This window comes from Castor canadensis, chromosome 9, assembly GCF_047511655.1.
Source record: "Castor canadensis chromosome 9, mCasCan1.hap1v2, whole genome shotgun sequence".
NCBI lineage: Eukaryota > Metazoa > Chordata > Mammalia > Rodentia > Castoridae > Castor > Castor canadensis.
Genome location: NC_133394.1, coordinates 99,639,885 through 99,658,870, shown reverse-complemented (window position 1 = coordinate 99,658,870; position 18,986 = coordinate 99,639,885). Strand labels below are relative to the sequence as shown.

The 18,986-nt window shown below is 33.0% G+C and overlaps 2 pseudogenes; both read right to left on the bottom strand.

Moving 5' to 3' along the window:
- LOC109674816 (UDP-glucuronosyltransferase 2B4-like) overlaps positions 1 to 18,986 on the bottom strand; it is a 722,912-nt pseudogene that overhangs the window by 99,024 nt on the left and 604,902 nt on the right.
- Positions 1 to 18,986, bottom strand: part of LOC109674727 (UDP-glucuronosyltransferase 2B31-like) — a 51,807-nt pseudogene that overhangs the window by 24,726 nt on the left and 8,095 nt on the right.

Sequence of the window (18,986 nt, the reverse complement as noted above, 5' to 3'; positions counted from 1 at the left end):
TAACAGAGAGTATGTATCATCCAAATTCTGTTTTCTATCAAGCATAAACATAAAGCACTGTAAAACATCAAACCTAATTAAAATGTTAAGTCCTTTACATCAAAAACTTGGAAGAGCTCCTTAAGTGGAAAAGGATAAGAATGTTGATATTATCAAACTGCCATGCTTTGTATCCAGTTTTTAGCAGACTCATTAACCTCCTTGACTTTGGTACTTTCCCCTACATTATTGTGTGATTTTTATGGGGTATAGTTTAAGAAGTTGCTAAAATGAATTTATAATTTTTATTGCATTACTATGTAAATTTTAATAATGGTTGCACACTTTGAATTTTTAATATAATAACCATTTAAGAAAGAATTTCCCTTGCTTCTAATATAATAACCCTATTAAATATGTCACATACATACATCTGTGTACTTACAGCATATATGTATACACACAGTACTCTAGTACTGTTTAAACTTCTCAAAACCTTATGTCCTTTTTTATTTTATCAATTTTACATTTACTTGAATGTGTATACATTATTTGGGCCACACCTTCCTCCCCCCCACTTCTAGGCAGAACCTGTTCTGCTCTCTTCTCCAATTTTGTTAAAGAGAAAATAAGAAAAACATAGCATTTTTGCTAGTTTGAAATAAAAATTGCTATACAGAGAGATTCTTAGCATTTCTTCCTTTCACATGTGTATTTCAACCCACATTGCTCATCTCTACCAGACTTCTTCACTATTCCTGGTCCCCTTCCCATAGTGGCCTCTGCCAATTTAATATTACTACATTCACTTCTTTACAGTAAGCACATCAACCACATTCAACTTTTAGGTTCCCTTCCCTTTCCTATTTCACCTGTGTTCATTCTCCCCTTAGAGTGTGACCCATGTCTAATGATATTACTGCATTTGTTTGAGGTCTATAATTCACATATGAGGGAGAATATGTGATTTTTGGCCTTCTGAACCTGGTTAACTTCCTTTAAGATGATGTTCTTCAGTTCCATCTGTTTTCCTGTGAATAACAAAATTTTCTTCTTTGTAGCTGAATAAAATTCCATTATATATAAATACAATTCATATAAATGTATAAAATCCACTTGTTGGTACTGGGGCATTTGGGCTGTTTCCATATTTGAAGTATATGGTTTTGTGATATCTCCAGAATTGCACTTTTTCCCAGGGTTATTTTTACTATTCAGGCCTTTTATAATTCTATATAAATTTTAGGATTGAATTTTCTATTTCTCCAAAGAATGACATTGGGACTTTTGTGGTTATTGAACTGATCCTATAGATTCCTTTCAGTAGTATATATTTGCATACATGCATGTTAATTACTTTGGTTAAATTCACCTCTCTCTTATTGCTTCTCATCCCTGTTCACACTTTTCTTCACAACAGTTTAATAGGTTTCATTATTGTATTTTATAAGCATATACATGCACTCTTCATCTACCTTCATGCCCTGCTTCTTGTTCTCACCCAAACAGTGTGCTTTTTACACTCCTGTCATTCATTTTTTAAGGTCTAGATTTTTGCATATGAGAACGTGTGATTTTTTTCTCAGTCTGGGTTATTTTTCTTAACATGATCATTTCTTGTTCAATCCATTTTTCTTCAAAGGACATGATTTCATTCTTTATGGCGAAGAATACCTTTGATTTATTTGCATTTCCTTTATGACTAAGGATATTGAACATTTCTTCATGTATTTATTAGCCTTTTGTACTTTTTCTTTTGAAAATGGTCCATTGAGTTCATATGCCCATGTATAAAGTTGTTTGATATCTTGGTATCTAACTTTTGGAGCTCTTTATATATTCTGGATATTAACACTTTATATGATGAATAGCTAGTGAAAGTTTCCTCTTATTCTGTAAGCTATCTCTTAACAGTGCCAATTGCTTCTTTTGCTAGGATCAAGTTTGGATTTTGATGCAATTCCATTTGTCAGATCTCTTATTTTCAAAGCTATTATGGTCGTATTCCAAGAAGGTTTACCTATGCAATATCTTCTATGTTGTCCTTATGTTTTCCTCTGGCAGTTTCAAAGTTTTTGTCTTCCATTAAGATCTTTGATTCATTTTGAATTAATTTTTGTGCAGGGGGAAAGATAGAGTATAATTTCAGTCTTTTCTATGTTTTCCCAACATCATTTTTTGAAGAGACTGTCTTTACTACAGCATAGGTTTTTGGTGTCTTTGTTAAATGTCAGATGGCTATAGCTATCTCTGTTTATTTCTGTGACTTCTATTCTATTCTATTCTATTCATCTACATATTTGTTCTGTGAAAATGCCATGTATTTTTATTATTATGGATCTGCAGTACAATTTGAAGTCAGATGTTACTACATCTCCAATGTTGCTCTTTTTGCTCAGGATTAATGTGGCTGTTCAGTTTTTTTTTTTGTTTGTGTGTGTGTGTGTGTGTTTGTGTGTTGTAGCTATGTGTGTTTATTTCTGTGACTTGTAGTCTATTGCATTCATATATATACATATATATATATATTCTGTGAAATTACCATGAATTTTTATTATTATGGTTCTGTAGTACAATTTGAAGTCAGGTGTTGTGATATCTCCAGCATTGCTCTTTTTGCTTAGGATCAATTTGGCTTTTCAGGATTTTTCGGCTTCCAAACAAATTTTAAAGTTGGTTTTTCTATTTATGTGAGCATTTCTTTGGTTGATATAACCAGCTTTCAATATTAATTTTGCTGATCCAATATTTTATAGTTTTCATTCTTGATGTCTTCGCATCCATAGTTAGGTTTATTCTTGTTAAAAAATTTTTGATTTTTAGATTGTTTATACATTTATTCATATGTGTGTACATTGTTTGGGTCAACTCTACCCCTTTCCCCTGCCACCTTTCTCACTTCCAGGAAAAACCTGTTCTGCCCTCTTCTTAAGAATTTAATTTTTTGAGGTTTTTATGAATTGGGTTGTTTTGCTCATTTCTTTCACAACATGTTTATTATTGGTATGTAGAAATCTAATTTGTTCTTGATTTTGCATCTTGCTACTTTGTCAAAGTGTTTATCAGTTGTAGTAAATTTGTTGGAGAAGACTTTATATCTTTTAATCATAGTATGATATCATCTACAAATAGGGACAATTTGTGTTCTTTCTTTCTTATTTGAATAACTTTTATGTTTTATAACCTTAGTTTTCTTGCTAGGAATCCCAATACTATATTGACTAAGATTGGAGAGAGTGGACACACTTATATCATTCCTGGCTTTAGAAGACATAATTTCAGCCTTTCTCCTTTTATGTGATGTTGAGTATAGGTTTGTCATGCATAGCCTTTTTGTGTTGATGTGCATTCTACATATACCTAGTGTCTGCAGGAATTTTTAACATGAAAGCACATTAAATTTTGTCAAAGTATTTTTCTGATTCTATTAAAATAACCATGCTACTTTTGCCCCTTATTTTGTTTATGTGCTGCTATATTACATTGTTGATTTGTGTATGTTGAACCATTTTGAATCCCTGGGATAAAACTAACTTGATCATGGTATATAGTGTTTAATTCCATGTACAAATATTTTATTGAGAATTTTTGCATCTACAGTCATTAAAAAATTGCTGTCTAAATTTCTGGTGTTCTTACCTAGTTTTGTTATAAAGCTGGGCAATCTTAACTTCATAGAATGAGTTTCTCAGTGTTCATTTCCTTTACATTTTATGCAATACTTTGGGGCACATTGATCTTAGTTCTTTAAAGGTTTGCTGAAATTCTGCACTGATTCCATCTGCTCCTGAACTTTTCTTTGTTGGCACACTTTGAGTGCTGTTTTGCATTTTCTTTATGTATTTTCTTGATCTTGAAATTTTTTTCATGTATTTGTTGGCTATTTGAGCTTCTTTCTTTGAGAACTATCTGTTCACTTCATTTGCCAATGTATTATTTGAATAACTTGGTTTTTGCTGTTTATTTTTTTAGCTCTTTGTATATTCTAGGTATTAATTCTGAGTAGGAAAAATAGCTGAAAAAGTTTTTCTCAAGTTGTGTATATTTTCTCTTCATTCTGGTAACTGTTTTCTTTGGCATGTAGAAGCTTTTTAATAAGATGCAATCCAATTAGTATACTTCTCAAATATCCTAGAGAGAGACGATGCTCACATTTTTCTCATAAACTTTGAGATTTTTGTACATGCACTCTATTAACTTGACAAAATACCTTTTACTCTTACTTTAATGAGTACTTTTTATCATGAAAGGGTTTGATTTTGTCAAAGAATTTTGTTTGCATTATCATACAGTTTTTGTTCATTAATCTGATGCATCTGATATGATATCTAAAATTGATTTTTTAGATATTCAGGAAGATTTTCATTTGTAGGAAAATATTACTTTGAATCAGTGTATATGAATTGCTTAGAATAATGGTTTTCATTGTGATATTTGCATGTGTAGTATGATTTGCTTATACTCACCCCCTATTTCCTTCTGGTTTTCCCTTTCTTTCCTCTGTGTGTCCCTTTCCTCTTGCAAGTATACCTTCTGCTTTTGTGTCTGGTTTGAAAATCTAAGATGCTTCAAATAAGCAAAAATGTTATAATTTTCTTTCCAAGTATGACTTATATCTCTTAATGTGATCATAGCTAGTTCCATACATTTTCCTCCAAAATACATAAAGTTGTTCTTCTTTATGAATAATCCCTCATTATGTACATGTATCACATTTTGTTGTCCATTTATCCATTAATGGGCACCTCACCTCATGCTCTAACTTGGTACCTTTGTCAAAAATCAGATAGCTATACCTGTGTGTGTTTATTTTTAGGTCTTTAATTCTATTCTGTCAGAATGTGCATTTGTTTTGTGATAGTACCATGCTATTTTGTTATTATTTGAGATCAGTTATTGTGATCTTTAGCATTGGTATTTGTTTTCCTCAGAATGCTTTGAAAATTAAGGTCTTTTGTGTTCCAAATGAATTTTTAGAATTTTTTTTTTCTTTCTATTTCTGTGAAGAAATAGAACTTGGAATTTTGATGGGAATTGATTCAAATGTTTAGGTATCTTTCAGTGATATAGCCATTTTTATATGTATGTAATACATTTGTGTTTTCCTGGATTTTGTTTTCTAGACTTTTCTTCAGGACTCTATGCTTATATTCATGAGGATGTTTTTACCCAAACTCTCACCTAGTCATAACTCTCTCACCTAATCCAACACCCTGAATGAGAAATGCAGACTCACTTCTCACAGAAATGTATGAAAAGCAAAACAAAACTAACCACAATAAGAACAGGTTCACCTTAAGCAAGTGTTTGGTGAGTTGATAATGGAGTCTTCCAAAAATATCTGAATTTCATGTGAGTGAGTGAAGAAAGTCCAAATATCCAGTAGGTTCAAGTGAGCAATATATCATCTTCCAACAGATAATGTAGTGGGTTTTTTTCTCATTAGAGAAGAGCACAACAAAAGGAGGATAATGACAAAAGTATATTTTGAACATACCACATAAGTTTTGACTTATGTGGTAAGATGTTTAAAGCATCTATGTTTTGACAATGTATATGTGTATATGTATATTTAAGCATACAATAATTGATATGTTTATGGTTATTCATAAATATGTAAATAAGTCTGGGGATAGACTTTTATCTCTTATATTCTGTTAGGGTTTACATACATTCAAATAACTATTGAAATTACCTAGTATAGAACTAAGCATGCAATTTTTTCTCTCCTAAATAGCAAAATAGCAGATTTAAATTTAGAAACTTATGGGTCCATCAATCACTTTATCCTGTCATATCTACACAAGTACTTTCCCAACATACTCAATCTAGTTTCCAGAACTTAGGAAGATATTCCCTTTATCCTCTATCCTCAGGTAAACTCAGGTTTTTGAGAATATGAGTAAATTTGTAGCAACTACTTACATATTTGGTTCATATTCAGAAACTAATCAAATCAATTTAGCAAATGTAATAACTGAAAATTTCAGAACCTATCCAAATAGTAATTTGAAATCACTCTTGTTTAGCTCATACTTTATTAATAGGAATTTATATTTTTTAAACAATAGACTAATAATGTGAATGTCCACTCTTCAATAGAATTGTTGGCCTTAAAGTACTTCCTTTATGCAATTATTGAAAGAAAGTGGAAGTATATGAAACCTGAATTTATAGATTTTTATGTCTGTATTGGGTACCCCCTTCACTCAACTATGAAGGACCATTCATAGTAATCAGGGAAAACATTTTAATTTCTCAAAGTAAAGTTGATCTGTACAAGAAGAAACAAGTTTCTTGATATTACATAAAGAATTCTGCTGGTAAAACATGAGAAAGTACTCAATACATGTATCTACAGTCATTAAGACATTTAGTGAGTTTTAGAATTATGGCTAGAGGTGAATATAAGTATAGTAAAATCTTGTTATTCACATATATGGGTCCATGAATGAAATACTAGGAATGCTCAGATGCACAAAGTTCAGCACTCTGAACTTTGAAGAGTTACTTGCATTTGCCTACAGCATATGCAGTAGATCTGATCATCCCTAACTTGAAATCACATGAGGCATGCTATAGTATTGTCAGAAAATTAGTTATGTCCACATAACACTGCTCACCAAAAACTAGATCTTATTAATTGTAAACATCTTGAATGCTATAGATGATTGATTTATTTTCTCCCAAACCTAAGACCAACTAAAGACTGCTGCATTTCAACAAACATAAAATATTCACATTATTGCTGAAATTAATCACAGTAACTTTTAGTTTGTTTTTTGGTACCATTTGCTTTGTGAGGCATATTTTCACAAAATTAATTCAGGGAAACAGGAGACAAATTATGAAAGGATTTAAAGACAACTGACAAAAATATATAACTGACTAAAAATTTCTCCTTATAAGCTAAGCTGAATACTGTGTGCATTGGAATTTATACTTTTCATTTTGAAATTTCTGTTTTTAATTTGGTAGAACTGGGGTTTGGACTCAGGGCCTTGCAGTTAAAAAGCTGGTGCTCTATTGCATTTGCACCCCTCCAGTACACTTTGGTTTGGTTATATTTTTGGAGATGGGTGTCTCCCAAACTATTTTCATGGTTCAAGGACAGTCTTGTAGCTAGGAATACAGTTGTGAGCCAGCAGGCATCCAATTTTTTTTGAAATTGCTTTACATTTTTATTAATTATTTTTTGAATTAAGTTGATCCTTACATGTAATAAATCTGCAAATAAGATGTGCTTACTGTATAGTAATGTGTCTATAATTGTTCAGAGAGTAACTTCATGGATTTCACTTGAAGATTTATCATGTGTTCTGAAGAAATGTTGAACATCACATTCTAATTGACTCCATAATGTAAGCCTGTCCATAGTCTTTGTGAGATTTATTGACAATTTTATATTTAAAATTTATCAGTTCAACTTTAAGAATTCTCCTGACTTTAAAGCATACAAGTTTAACATTAAAAACACTGAAAAGTTACTAGATGAATTGTTAGGGTCAATAAGAATGGAAACTGACAAAGTCGAACAGTCACCTCATGGCCTCTCTTGACAAGTTCTTCCAGGGTTGTCTTTACATTGATCCAATGACTGTATTCCTTTTGCCAAACCACTACTTTTCCACAACTCTATAACTAAAGTAATATGTCATTTCTATCAGCAGAAGAGCTGAATTTCCATTTCATAGACGTCCCAATGCAATGTAATACTTCATTTACATTTGCTGATTATGATATTTTTCTCACTTACATTTATGGGAAAATCAATCAAGAAGTTAAAAAGTAACTTTAATATTCTAACCTCCCACATATAAGAACAACCTGATTGTTTTGACTGCAGAAAGACAAAAAGAACTTAGATGAGCTCAAGGCTATCAATGGAGACACTATCTCAGGAAATACTGTACTCAGAATTTTCACTTAAAATGTTATTACTTAATGTCTTCTGAATGGAACCACTCCACTGGATTTTAACTCAATTGTTTATCATAGTTTACTAAAATAATTACCACATGTAGGTTATAGAATTGCTTTAATTTGTGTACTACATTTTGTTTCTTTGATTATGAGAAATGTATAGAATAGTTACTTCTGAGTAAATAAATTACCTGATATCTATTTGTTTTAACTCAGCATTTTTTAAGATTTATCTTAAACTTTGTGGAAATTTTCCCCTCTCTTTTCCTAAAATTCTTTAAAGTAAGGAGTTGAAGGAATGCTGACTTTCAAGCTTATGGTATTAGAGTTTAGAAATTAGTGAAATATTCATATTAATATTTCTTATAATCATTTATATAATGTAGTTATGCATGCATAACTACATTTATAAAGGATCGTGTTTCTTATGTTATTGCTTATGTATGGTACATTTTCTCTGACGACAAGTAAATGTTTCCATAGAATGTGCTTGTGCTTGCCTAATTGGTTGTGAGGACACTCATCTTCACTTTTCTGTGTCAAACAAGAGAAACTTGCACCACAATTGGGAAAAATCTGTGAGGCCTTTTACTGCTTAGTCAGTCAAACTCTTATTATTATTATTTTTTTATTTGGGAGACTAGGATTTGAATTAGGTCTTTGTGCTTGCGAAGCAGGTGTTCTACCACTGGGGCCACACCTCCAGTCCCCATCAAACTTTTTTCTTTGAGTTTAAATGGAGTTTATTAAAAGTGTAGATGGGGAATTACAAAAGGTAATATGGTGGGCCCAGGTGGAAACTAGAAGCAGAGAGAGCTTGTTTCTGTTTTCCTGGTGTTTTTAAACTTATGCTAACCTGTGGAAAGGGAAGAACCTGTGACTCACAACCAACAACAAGTGAGTGGAGAGGGGCATAGGTAGTAGACTCTGGGCCCAGTAAGGGTGATTTGAGTTGTCCTTGATCTAGGATGTGAATAATCTACACAATGTTTGCAACTGAAAACAAAGCCTCAATGAAAGAGAGGGATGTTTAATCTGAAATTCAGTATTAAGTCATATTTTCTAAGAGTCTTGAACATTCCCTAATTCTAGTCTGGCTCAATTTACCCCTGAGAGACAATATCCCAAAAAAATCCTTTTGAGGTTTTTGAGGGGTGGTGCTCTCTTCCTCTGAATTTGCCTCGAGCTGACAAGGGGCAGCAGATCCTACCTACAAAGGGGACATTGTCTCTGCTACTTCTTTCCCTTAGGGCTCATTTGGACATAAGTTGTCTCCTGTTGTTTGAATTATTATCTAGCAAAATAAAGGTTGCTCACAGAGATCTCATTCTTCTGCAGAGATTGATAGCCCTATTACCTTAAACTTTGGATCCTCAAGGCTTCTATCCCTCACTCCTAGCAAGACTAGCCACGTGTTAATTTCAATGGTATATTATCTGGTCAGAAGATTTCCAAATTCTTTGCAAATTGAAGAATTCATGGCAGGAAATGTGGGCTGAATGTTAAAAGTTAGGAAGGGTAATTACAAAAGGGGACATTTTACTAAATCATTGCCCAAAATCTTTATCCTTCAAATAGACTTCAAATAGGTCTCTACAGAGGTAGAATAATGAAACTTGGGTTTTCAGGTTGCTTAGTAATAACAATTTGTTGTTACTTTCTGTTACATACCAATGAAAATAATACAAGCTCAGTTTTTTAAACTTGAAAAGTGTAAAACATATGTATTATGAAATAAGATTTACCTATCCTCCTCACTCTGATCCATGTCCATTTTGAAATTTGTGCTGGAGGTGTGACTCAAGCAGTAGTGTGCCCATCTAGCAAGCATGAAGCCCTGAGTACTACAAAAAAAGCAATTTGAAATTTATATACTTACTAATTTTTATTCTGTTCACATAATTAATGTACATTTCATACCAAATATTTAGGAAATTATAATTCTATTTATATACTTTTTCATCCTATAGCAAATTGTGAACTTGTCACTTTTTTTATTGTTGTGCTGGGTGGGAATACATTGTGGCATTTACAAAAGTTCTTACAATATATAAAATATATCATACTTGAATTCACCCCCTCCACCATACTCTTTATACCCACCTCTGCTTATTTCTAGAACAGTTTCAACAGATATCACTTTTCCATTTACATACATGTGTACATAGTATTTGCACAATAGTCACCCTCCTATATACCTTGATTTTTTTCTTTTCATTTTCTGGTTTTTTTTTCTTTTTACAGGACTCATATTTGAACTCAGGACTTTGCTCTTGTGAGACAAGTGCTCTACCACTTGAGACATTCCTCCAGTACCTTTTGTTATGGTAATTTTGGATATAGGGTCTCCCTTTTTGCCTGGGATAGCCTAGACCACAATCTTCCTATTTTATGCTTCTTGCTATAGCTGTGATGACAGATGCATACCACCATGCCCAGCTTTTTTAACTGAGATTGGTCTCAAAAACTTTTTCTGGTAACTGGCCTAGGATCCCCATGAAAGGGATTTCCCTTAAATTTTCAGTTCAGTTTCTTATATTTATCAGGTGACTCCTCATACTCAAATTTCTAAGTGTAAACAAAGGGAATTCGTTAGATTGTGTGACAAAATATTTCAATATTTAAGTAAGAAAACAGCCACAGCTGGGTGCCAGTGACTCATGCCTGTAATCTTAGTTACTCAGGAGGCAGCCATTAGGAAGATCACAGTTCGAAGCCAGCCCAGGCAAATAGTTTGTGAGATCCTACTTTGAAAAAACCCATCACAAAGAAGGGCTAATGGAGTGGCTCAAGGTGTAGGTCCTGAGTTCAAACACTAGTGCTGAAAAAAAGAAAAGAAGGAAAGAAAACAGCTACAAAGGAAAAACCATCTTGCCAATCCCATAGGACAGCTGTGCTAAAACTATGATAATGGGTCTTCAGTCTACATGCCTAGGTTTATGAAGATATGAATGAACTTAATAATTCGTTTTTTTAGAGATGAAATGAAAGTACAGTGAAATGAATGTGCAATTTTCTAAAAAATTCTAAGTCTTCAATTTTCAGGTTATGGTTTCCTGCAGTGTTCTGTAAAGTAGTGATGGCCTCAGTGTTCTAAGTAGCCCTTTAATGTAAGCTTTTCCTAAAGTTTGGTGAGATTGATCAATCATTTTAAATCTTCTTTACATACTTTCATGTGTAACTGACAAATTTCTCTGATTTTATATTCATGCCAACTCACCTTTAAAAGCATGGGGAAAAAGACTTCATGCTATAAGCTGAGAATGTAACTTACCTAGTACTTCACTGTAAAACTGAATGTATTTTCTCTCAGATATTGAGAATTAATGCTCAAAATAAAGCACATAGGTCATTTTTTGAATTATCAATGAATATCATTTGACCATTTAATCTGTTATAACAAGTGTGCAGAAAAAAGGGAATGGAAGTCCTGAAATGTACTATCCATGGTTTAGACAGGAAAGAAGCATAGACTGTGGTCATGCATAGACTGTGTTACATGACCTGGATTGCAATCCTCCTACTTATTATTCCAATGTAGTAGGTAATTACAGGCACACACCCATATTAGGTTTCCTTTTTGAAATGAGATATAACTACTTTTTTCCTAGTTTGGCCTTTTTTTTCTGACCTTAAAATATGATCTTCAACTTTCAGCTTTATGAGTAGTTAGAATCACTGATGGGTGCCTCTACACCTGGCCTTGTCCTTCAAGGCGTTTCATTCTTAGGTGAAGCACACATTTGTTTCTTTTTTGAATGTGTGCATTTGTGAAAATGTAAATTTCAATCTAAAATCTGTTTCCCAATTAATTTATGCAGATTTAAAAAAATTATTTAATTATGTAATAGTCATCATTTAAAAAATTTTCTCCCATTTGTTACTCTGGAGCATATTGTTTTTTTTGAATTTTAATTTCATTAACTTGTGGTGTGAGCACTTATTTTGATAAGTCCATTTGTCTTTATTAACACTTATTATAATTCTACACTGTGTATCTTGGAAGATGTTAATGTACACTTTATATTTTACTTTAGGTGGAGGATTCTATAAAAAACTGTTAGATCAAGTTGTTGTAAAGATTTCTTTAAATCTTTTATTTCCTTGCTAATTTTCTGCCCAGTTTTTTTCTGTCAATTTAGAGTGATGAAATGTTCAACTCTTTTTATCTCCCAGATTCAAGATTTCAACCCTTCACCTGATGGTTCTATGTTTTTGTCTCTTATATTTAATATCATGTTGTAAATAAGAACAAAAATAAACTTGTGAAGTTGCCAGGAGAAGTCACTCTGCTAATATTCTGAGTATATTATATATTTACATGAAATATAATTGCATAAAATGTAGGCAATTTAAATTTTTGTAACTATTGAAGTTAATAGTCAATGGTATATGTAATCAGATATTTTTAATATCCAATTCATAATAGTAACACACAAAAATCTCAAAAACAATAGAAATAAAAGGTACTAGGCATTAACTTCATTATGATTGTGAAGTTCTGCTACAATAAAATTAATTTAATTCCAGAAAGAATTTGAATACAACACTAGAAGATAGAAACACCTATAATGTTCATGGATTTGGAGAATCAATAATGTTCAAATGGTCATAGTTTTCAATTCAATCAATAGATTTAATGCAATCACCACCAAAATACCAATGAGATTCTCCCCAAAATTTGAGAAAGCAATCCTAAAATTTATATGGGAAACACAAAATACCTTGAACAGCCAAAGAAATCATAAAAAAAAAAAGAGAAGGCTTAAAGGCATTATTTTTTCTTTTTAAATTAGGGTTTTTTAATTTTTAAATGTTCAACATATACAAGTCTGTTACTATTACATTTTAACCCTGTCTTCAACACATATCTCTGAGACATATTAACAAAAATAGGATGGCATTAACAACAACAACAAAAACCCTGACCTTTAGACCATAGAATAGAATTAGTTTAGGAATTATTTTGCAAAGCAACAGCCATCTGACTCATGAGAAAGCTTCCAAGAAGATGAAGAATAGTCTGCCTCTTCAATAAATAGTGCTCAGAAAACAGAAAATCCATATGTAGAAGATTGATACTAAGCCCCTATCTGTCCACCCAGTTAAACTCAACTCAAAATGGATTAAAGGCCTTAATATAAAAACTAAGTCTTTGAAACCACTAGGAGAAAACACAGGGGGAACATATCAAGATATTGCCACAACAATAGTTTTTCAAGGTAGGACTCAACTAGCTCAGAAAGCAAAACAAAAATTGACAAATGGAGTTATATGAAAATAAAGCTTCTGAACAACAAAGGACATAATCAACAGAGGGAAGGCTCAACATAGACAATGGGACAATGGGAGAAAATGTTTGGTAGCTTTTCATCTGACAGAGTGTTAATATTCCAAATATATAAAAAACCAAAACTCGGGGAGAGAAATGAACCAAGCCTTGTATGCACATATGAATAATAAAAGAAAAATGAAAGAAGAAAAAAAAAAAACCAAAACTCAACAAAAACTATAATCCAATGAAAACTGGATAAATGAACTGAATAGGCAATTCTCAAAGGGAAGGAAACCTAAAACTTGAATGTAGTTGATGCGCTCACTGTATAGGAGTGGCTAAAGCAATCTTAAACTGGCAGAGGCCACTATGGGAAGGGAACCAAGAAGTAGTGAAGCGGACTGGCAGAGATGAGCCATTGTGGGGTTCAATACACAAGTGCATAGAAGCAACGATAGGAATCTCTCTGTATTGCTATCTTTATCTCAAAATAGCAAAAACACTATGTTCTTTTTATTATTTCCTATGTTTTCTCTTCAACAAAACAGGAGAAGAGGGCAGAAAAAGGTTCTGCCCAGAAGCAGGGGGAAGGGGAGTGGGAGGAGGGAGGATATGGCCCAAACAATGTATACACATGTAGGTAAATGTAAAAGTGATAAAATAAAGGAAAGAAAGAAAAAAAGAAGTGTAAATGACTAATAAATATTGAAAAATGTTCAGAATCTTTATCTTTAAGGGAAATGCATGTCAAACTGCATTAGGATTCCATCCCACAACAGTCAAAATGATTATTCTTAACACATTAAAAAATAATAAGTTCTAATGAGGACATGGAAACAGAAAACATTACACAGTGCTGTGAGGAAGGTGATTTAATAAACCAATAATAGAAAACAGTATGAAATTCCATCAAAAAAGTAAAGCTAGAACTAACTTGTGATCCTGCTACACCACTCCTGGGTACATACTTGAACAAAACAATGTCAGGAAAAAAACCCAGATATTTGCACACTCATGATTGTTGTAGCACAATACACAGTAGCCAATTCAAACACACACACACACACACACATATATATATCTGCATATGTATATACATATATATATATATGTTTCTGTATAGCTCTATTATTCAGTAATGAAGAATGAATTTATTTCCTTTATAGAGAGTTGATAGAACTAAGGATATCATGTTAGGTTAAATAAGACAGAAAGACAAACATACATTCCTCTCATATGAAGAAACTTAAAACAGTACCCTGAAAGTACAACAGAAACTTTTAGATATTCTCTGTACAAGAATGAACACAGAATCTTTAAACCTGTTGAAATGATCATAAGAAGAAAACTAAGGTAAAAAGCAGAGAAAGAGAGGAGGTGAAACAATTTGAGTTATTATACACAAGTACCTGAAAATGTCACAAGAAAACTCACTGTGTATCTATCTGAAACAAAAATAACACTTGTTTTTCTTTTACAAAATTGGATAACAGTAAGGAGGAACAAACCATGTCTGGGGTGAATTGGTACCAGTATGAGGAGGAGAAGATGGGATGTGGGAGGGTGAATACAGTGCAAACACTGTGTACACATGTATGCAAATGAAAAAATGATAACTGTTGAAATTATTCCAGGACTGGGGGTACAGGATGAAGAAGAATGATGGAGAAGGTGAATTCAGGCATGGTATATTTGATCATTGTAGGAACATTTGTAAATGCCACAAGGTAGCCCCATCCAGCCCAACAATTATAAAATAAAAAACCTGACACCTTTGACTATGCAGAGACTTTTAGAAAATGAGAATGGTCTGAAGAGAGAATGGTACAAACTGAGTATGAGAAGGGATAGAAAGCATGGAGTACATGATCAATTCATGATATGTGCATGTACAGAAATGTGACATTCAAAACCAATACTATTTACAATTAATAACTGTTAATGAAAAACAAGTAGATGAGATGATAGACATATTAGGTAGATTAATGTAGCCATACCATAATTTATACATGTAAATTTTAAAATATATATCATCAATATGTAGAACTATAATTTACCAGTTAGAAATGAAACAAATTTAGGAAAAAAATTAAAATAAATTTTTAGGAAAAATGAATGACACTAAAAATAATTATTTAGTATCAAATCTTATAACTAGCTATCTTGAATAAGTATGATCATTTTAACAAGCAATTTCTTGACCAGCCATGATAGAGCATGCCTATAATCCCAGCTACTCCGGAGGTGGGAATTTGGAAGATGGGGGTGCAAAGCTAACCCTGTAAAATACGCAGGAGACCTCACCTGAACAAAGAAGATGGGAAGGTGGAGCACACTTGTAATAACCATTACGCAGAACAGTAGGAGTTTCATGATCCCAGTTGGTGCCAAACACAAACACTATCTGAAAAATAACTAAAGCAATAAGGGTCCCCAGGTGTGATTCAGGTGATAGATAGCCTTCCTAGCAAGCACAAGACCCTGAGTTCAATTGCAGTACCTCCAAAAAAAGAGAAGTATTTTAAAAACTAATTTTAAACCATGTTATTCATGAAAACAGAACTGTGTAATTTCACTGATCATAAAAGTAGGATTCTTTCTTTGGAAATCTGTGCACTATTCACACTTTTCCTTATGTGCTTATAGAAGTTCATATGTGCTCAATGTTATCAGAAAAGCATTATTTTTCATTATTTTGAAATTTTTTAAACAATATGACAAGGGGAATGTTCAGCAATGTGGCCTATAATTGCTCATTCTCTGTAATGGCCATATGTCATAATTTTTGTGAGGTGTGTTTGCTGAATGCTACCTTCCAGGAGGCTTTACAATATTAGTGATTTCATTTACCTTTCTTCATATAATTTATACATATTGTTTAATACATTGCATTATTACTAATTACGGTTAGTCAGCATATAAATCTGCTTCAAGCAAAATGATAATTTTGTTATTTTCAGAAATGATGAATGATTTAATTTTTCCCTGATAGTTTTAAGAGAAAATTAGGGCAAGAGATACCAAGGAAAGAGGAAAATTAGATTTGTATTTGTGAAGTAAGTATATAGAACAATAACCATAATTTTAACATGTCCCAAACTTACTTTACACCATACCTGTCGATAGCTTGTGGTGCTGGTTCTAAGTTTGGAATTAGTTATCACATAAGTGCACATGTACACTTGGAGATATAGAAAATTGAACAACTGAAATTTTATGTCCACCCTCTAACCTGCAATGAGAATGACAGCTTTAAAGTAAATAAAGGGTTAAAAGAGTACCAATACATTCGTCAAGCTAGAGATGCCATGTTATATTTTATCATAGAAAGCAGATAGTTGTGATAATGTTTATAATTCCAATAGAAGTGGCCTTGCTTGAGGTGAATACGGTTGATGTACTTCCTACACAGAAATGAATATAGAATTTTTAAGTCTGTTGAAATCATCATAAGAATGGGACTAAGGGAGAAAGGATTAAGTTGCAGGGGATGAAACAATTCAGGTTGTAATATATAGAAAAATGGAAATGTCACAGTGAAACAGCCCATGTAACTTTCTTAACAAACAAAAATTCCACGTTTTTTTTTTACAAAATCAGGGAACAAGAGAGCTGAACAAGCCCTGTCTGGTGGAGCGTTATTAGCAGCAGGGGAGAGGATATAAGGAAAGTGGGTCAGAGGGTGAATATGGTAGAAATATTTTATACACATGTATGTAAGTGAAAAAGTGAGACCTGTTGAAACTATTCGAAGAATGAAGGATTGGAGGATAGAGGAGAATGATGCAGGGGGTGAATTCAACTGTAATATATTCTAAGAAATTTTGAAAATGTCACAATACAACCCCAGTAAAACAACAGTAAGAATGTAGTATAAAAAAAGGAAAAATATGGCCTTGCTTGGATAAACATCTGATAAGTTTTTTTTTTTTTTTTTTTTTCACGAAAGAAGTAATGCTGAAGCTGGAGGTCCAGTGAACACAAGCACCTACTGGTCTCCAAAACACAAATGGAGAAAGTGAACCTTTCTGCACGTCTAACTGTTGAATACTTCTTTAGAAATAGTCAAAACTAGATAGTTCTACAAGACACTTAGGGCAGGCTGAGTATTTGCAAAATCTATTGATACTTAGTAGACTTCCCAATGGTCTTTTGTCCACATAAAATTAGTTAACCTTAGGTAAGAACAACTTTTTACAGATGACATAACTTTCAAGGACAAATTTCACAATAACACATGGATTTACTTTTCTTTTCTCCAGAATTTTTCCTTTGTCCTAAAATATTTCATGTCTTAAACAGCTAGTAAAATATTTAAAAACAATTCCATGACTTCACAAAGTAAGTGTAAACATTCATGTCACAGTAGTAAGGAATGTTACATCACAACTTCTTATAGGATTCCCCACTTCAAGCTTAGATAGAACCAGTCTCTTTTCTTTTTTGTTACAGTTTTAATAAACTTCTGGCAGCAAATAAATAACATCTTGTGATAATGAATATAAGAGTAGCCACACAAGCCAGAAGAAACTCAACCACATTCAGAGAGTGGGAGTGAGTGATTCTAAGTCCCATGATTGAAACAGTAGGGATACAATTTGAGGATGATAGAGAAAATACAGCCTCTTTGACAAATGTTGTTGGGAGAAGTGGTTATCCATCTGCAAAAAACTGAAAGTAGATCCACGTTTATCACCCTGTACTAGTATCAACACAAGGTGGATCAAGGACCTAAATATCAGACCTGAAACTCTGAAGTTGGTACAAGAAAGAGCAGGAAACACTCTGGAAGTAATAGGTATAGGCAAGGACTTCTTCAATAGAATCCCAGCAGCTCAGCAACTAAGAGAAAGTATGGACATAGGGGACTTCATAAAACTAAAAAAGCTTCTGCACAACAAAAGAAATAGTCTCTAACACAGAGTGGGAGAAAATATTTGCCAGCTATACATCAGACAAAGGACTGATAAACAGAATATATAGGGAACTCAAAAAACTAAACTCTCCCAAAATCAATGAGCCAATAAAGAAATGGGCAACTGAACCAAACAGAATTTTCTCAAAAGAAGAAATTCAAATGGCCAAAAAACACATGAAAAAATGCTCAGCATCTCTAGCCATAAAGGAAATTCAAATCAAAACCACACTAAGATTCCACCTCACCAGTTACAATAGCCATCATTAAAAACACCAATAACAACAGGTGTTGGCAAGGATTTGGGGAAAAAAGGAACCCTTGTACACTGCTGGTGGGAATGCAAGCTGGTGGGTGCAACCACTCTGGGAAACAATATGGAGGCTTCTTAAAACTCTAAACATAGATCTGCCATACGATCCAGCAATCCCACTCCTGGGGATATACCCAAAAGAATGTGACACTGGAATGTTATTCCAGAGGCACTTGCACACCCATGTTTATTGCAGCACTATTCACAATAGCCAAGTTATGCAAACAGCCAAGATGCCCCACTACTGACGAATGGATTAAGAAAATGTGGTATTTATACACAAAGGAATTTTACTTAGCCTTGAAGAATGAAATCTTATCATTCACAAATAAATAGATGGAATGGGAGAACATCATTCTGAGCGAGGTTAGCCAGGCTCAGAATGAGCCTTATTATTGCTCATATTTTCTCCTCAATAAAATTAGAGATAAGGGCAGAATAGATTCTGCTTGGAAGTGAGAGGGGATAGGGGGAGGGGGAGGGGGGAGGGGAACAGAGGGGAGAAATGGCCCAAGTAATGTATGCACCTATGAATAAACGAGTTTAAAAAAATGTGTAATTAGAAGTTTGAAAAAAAAAAA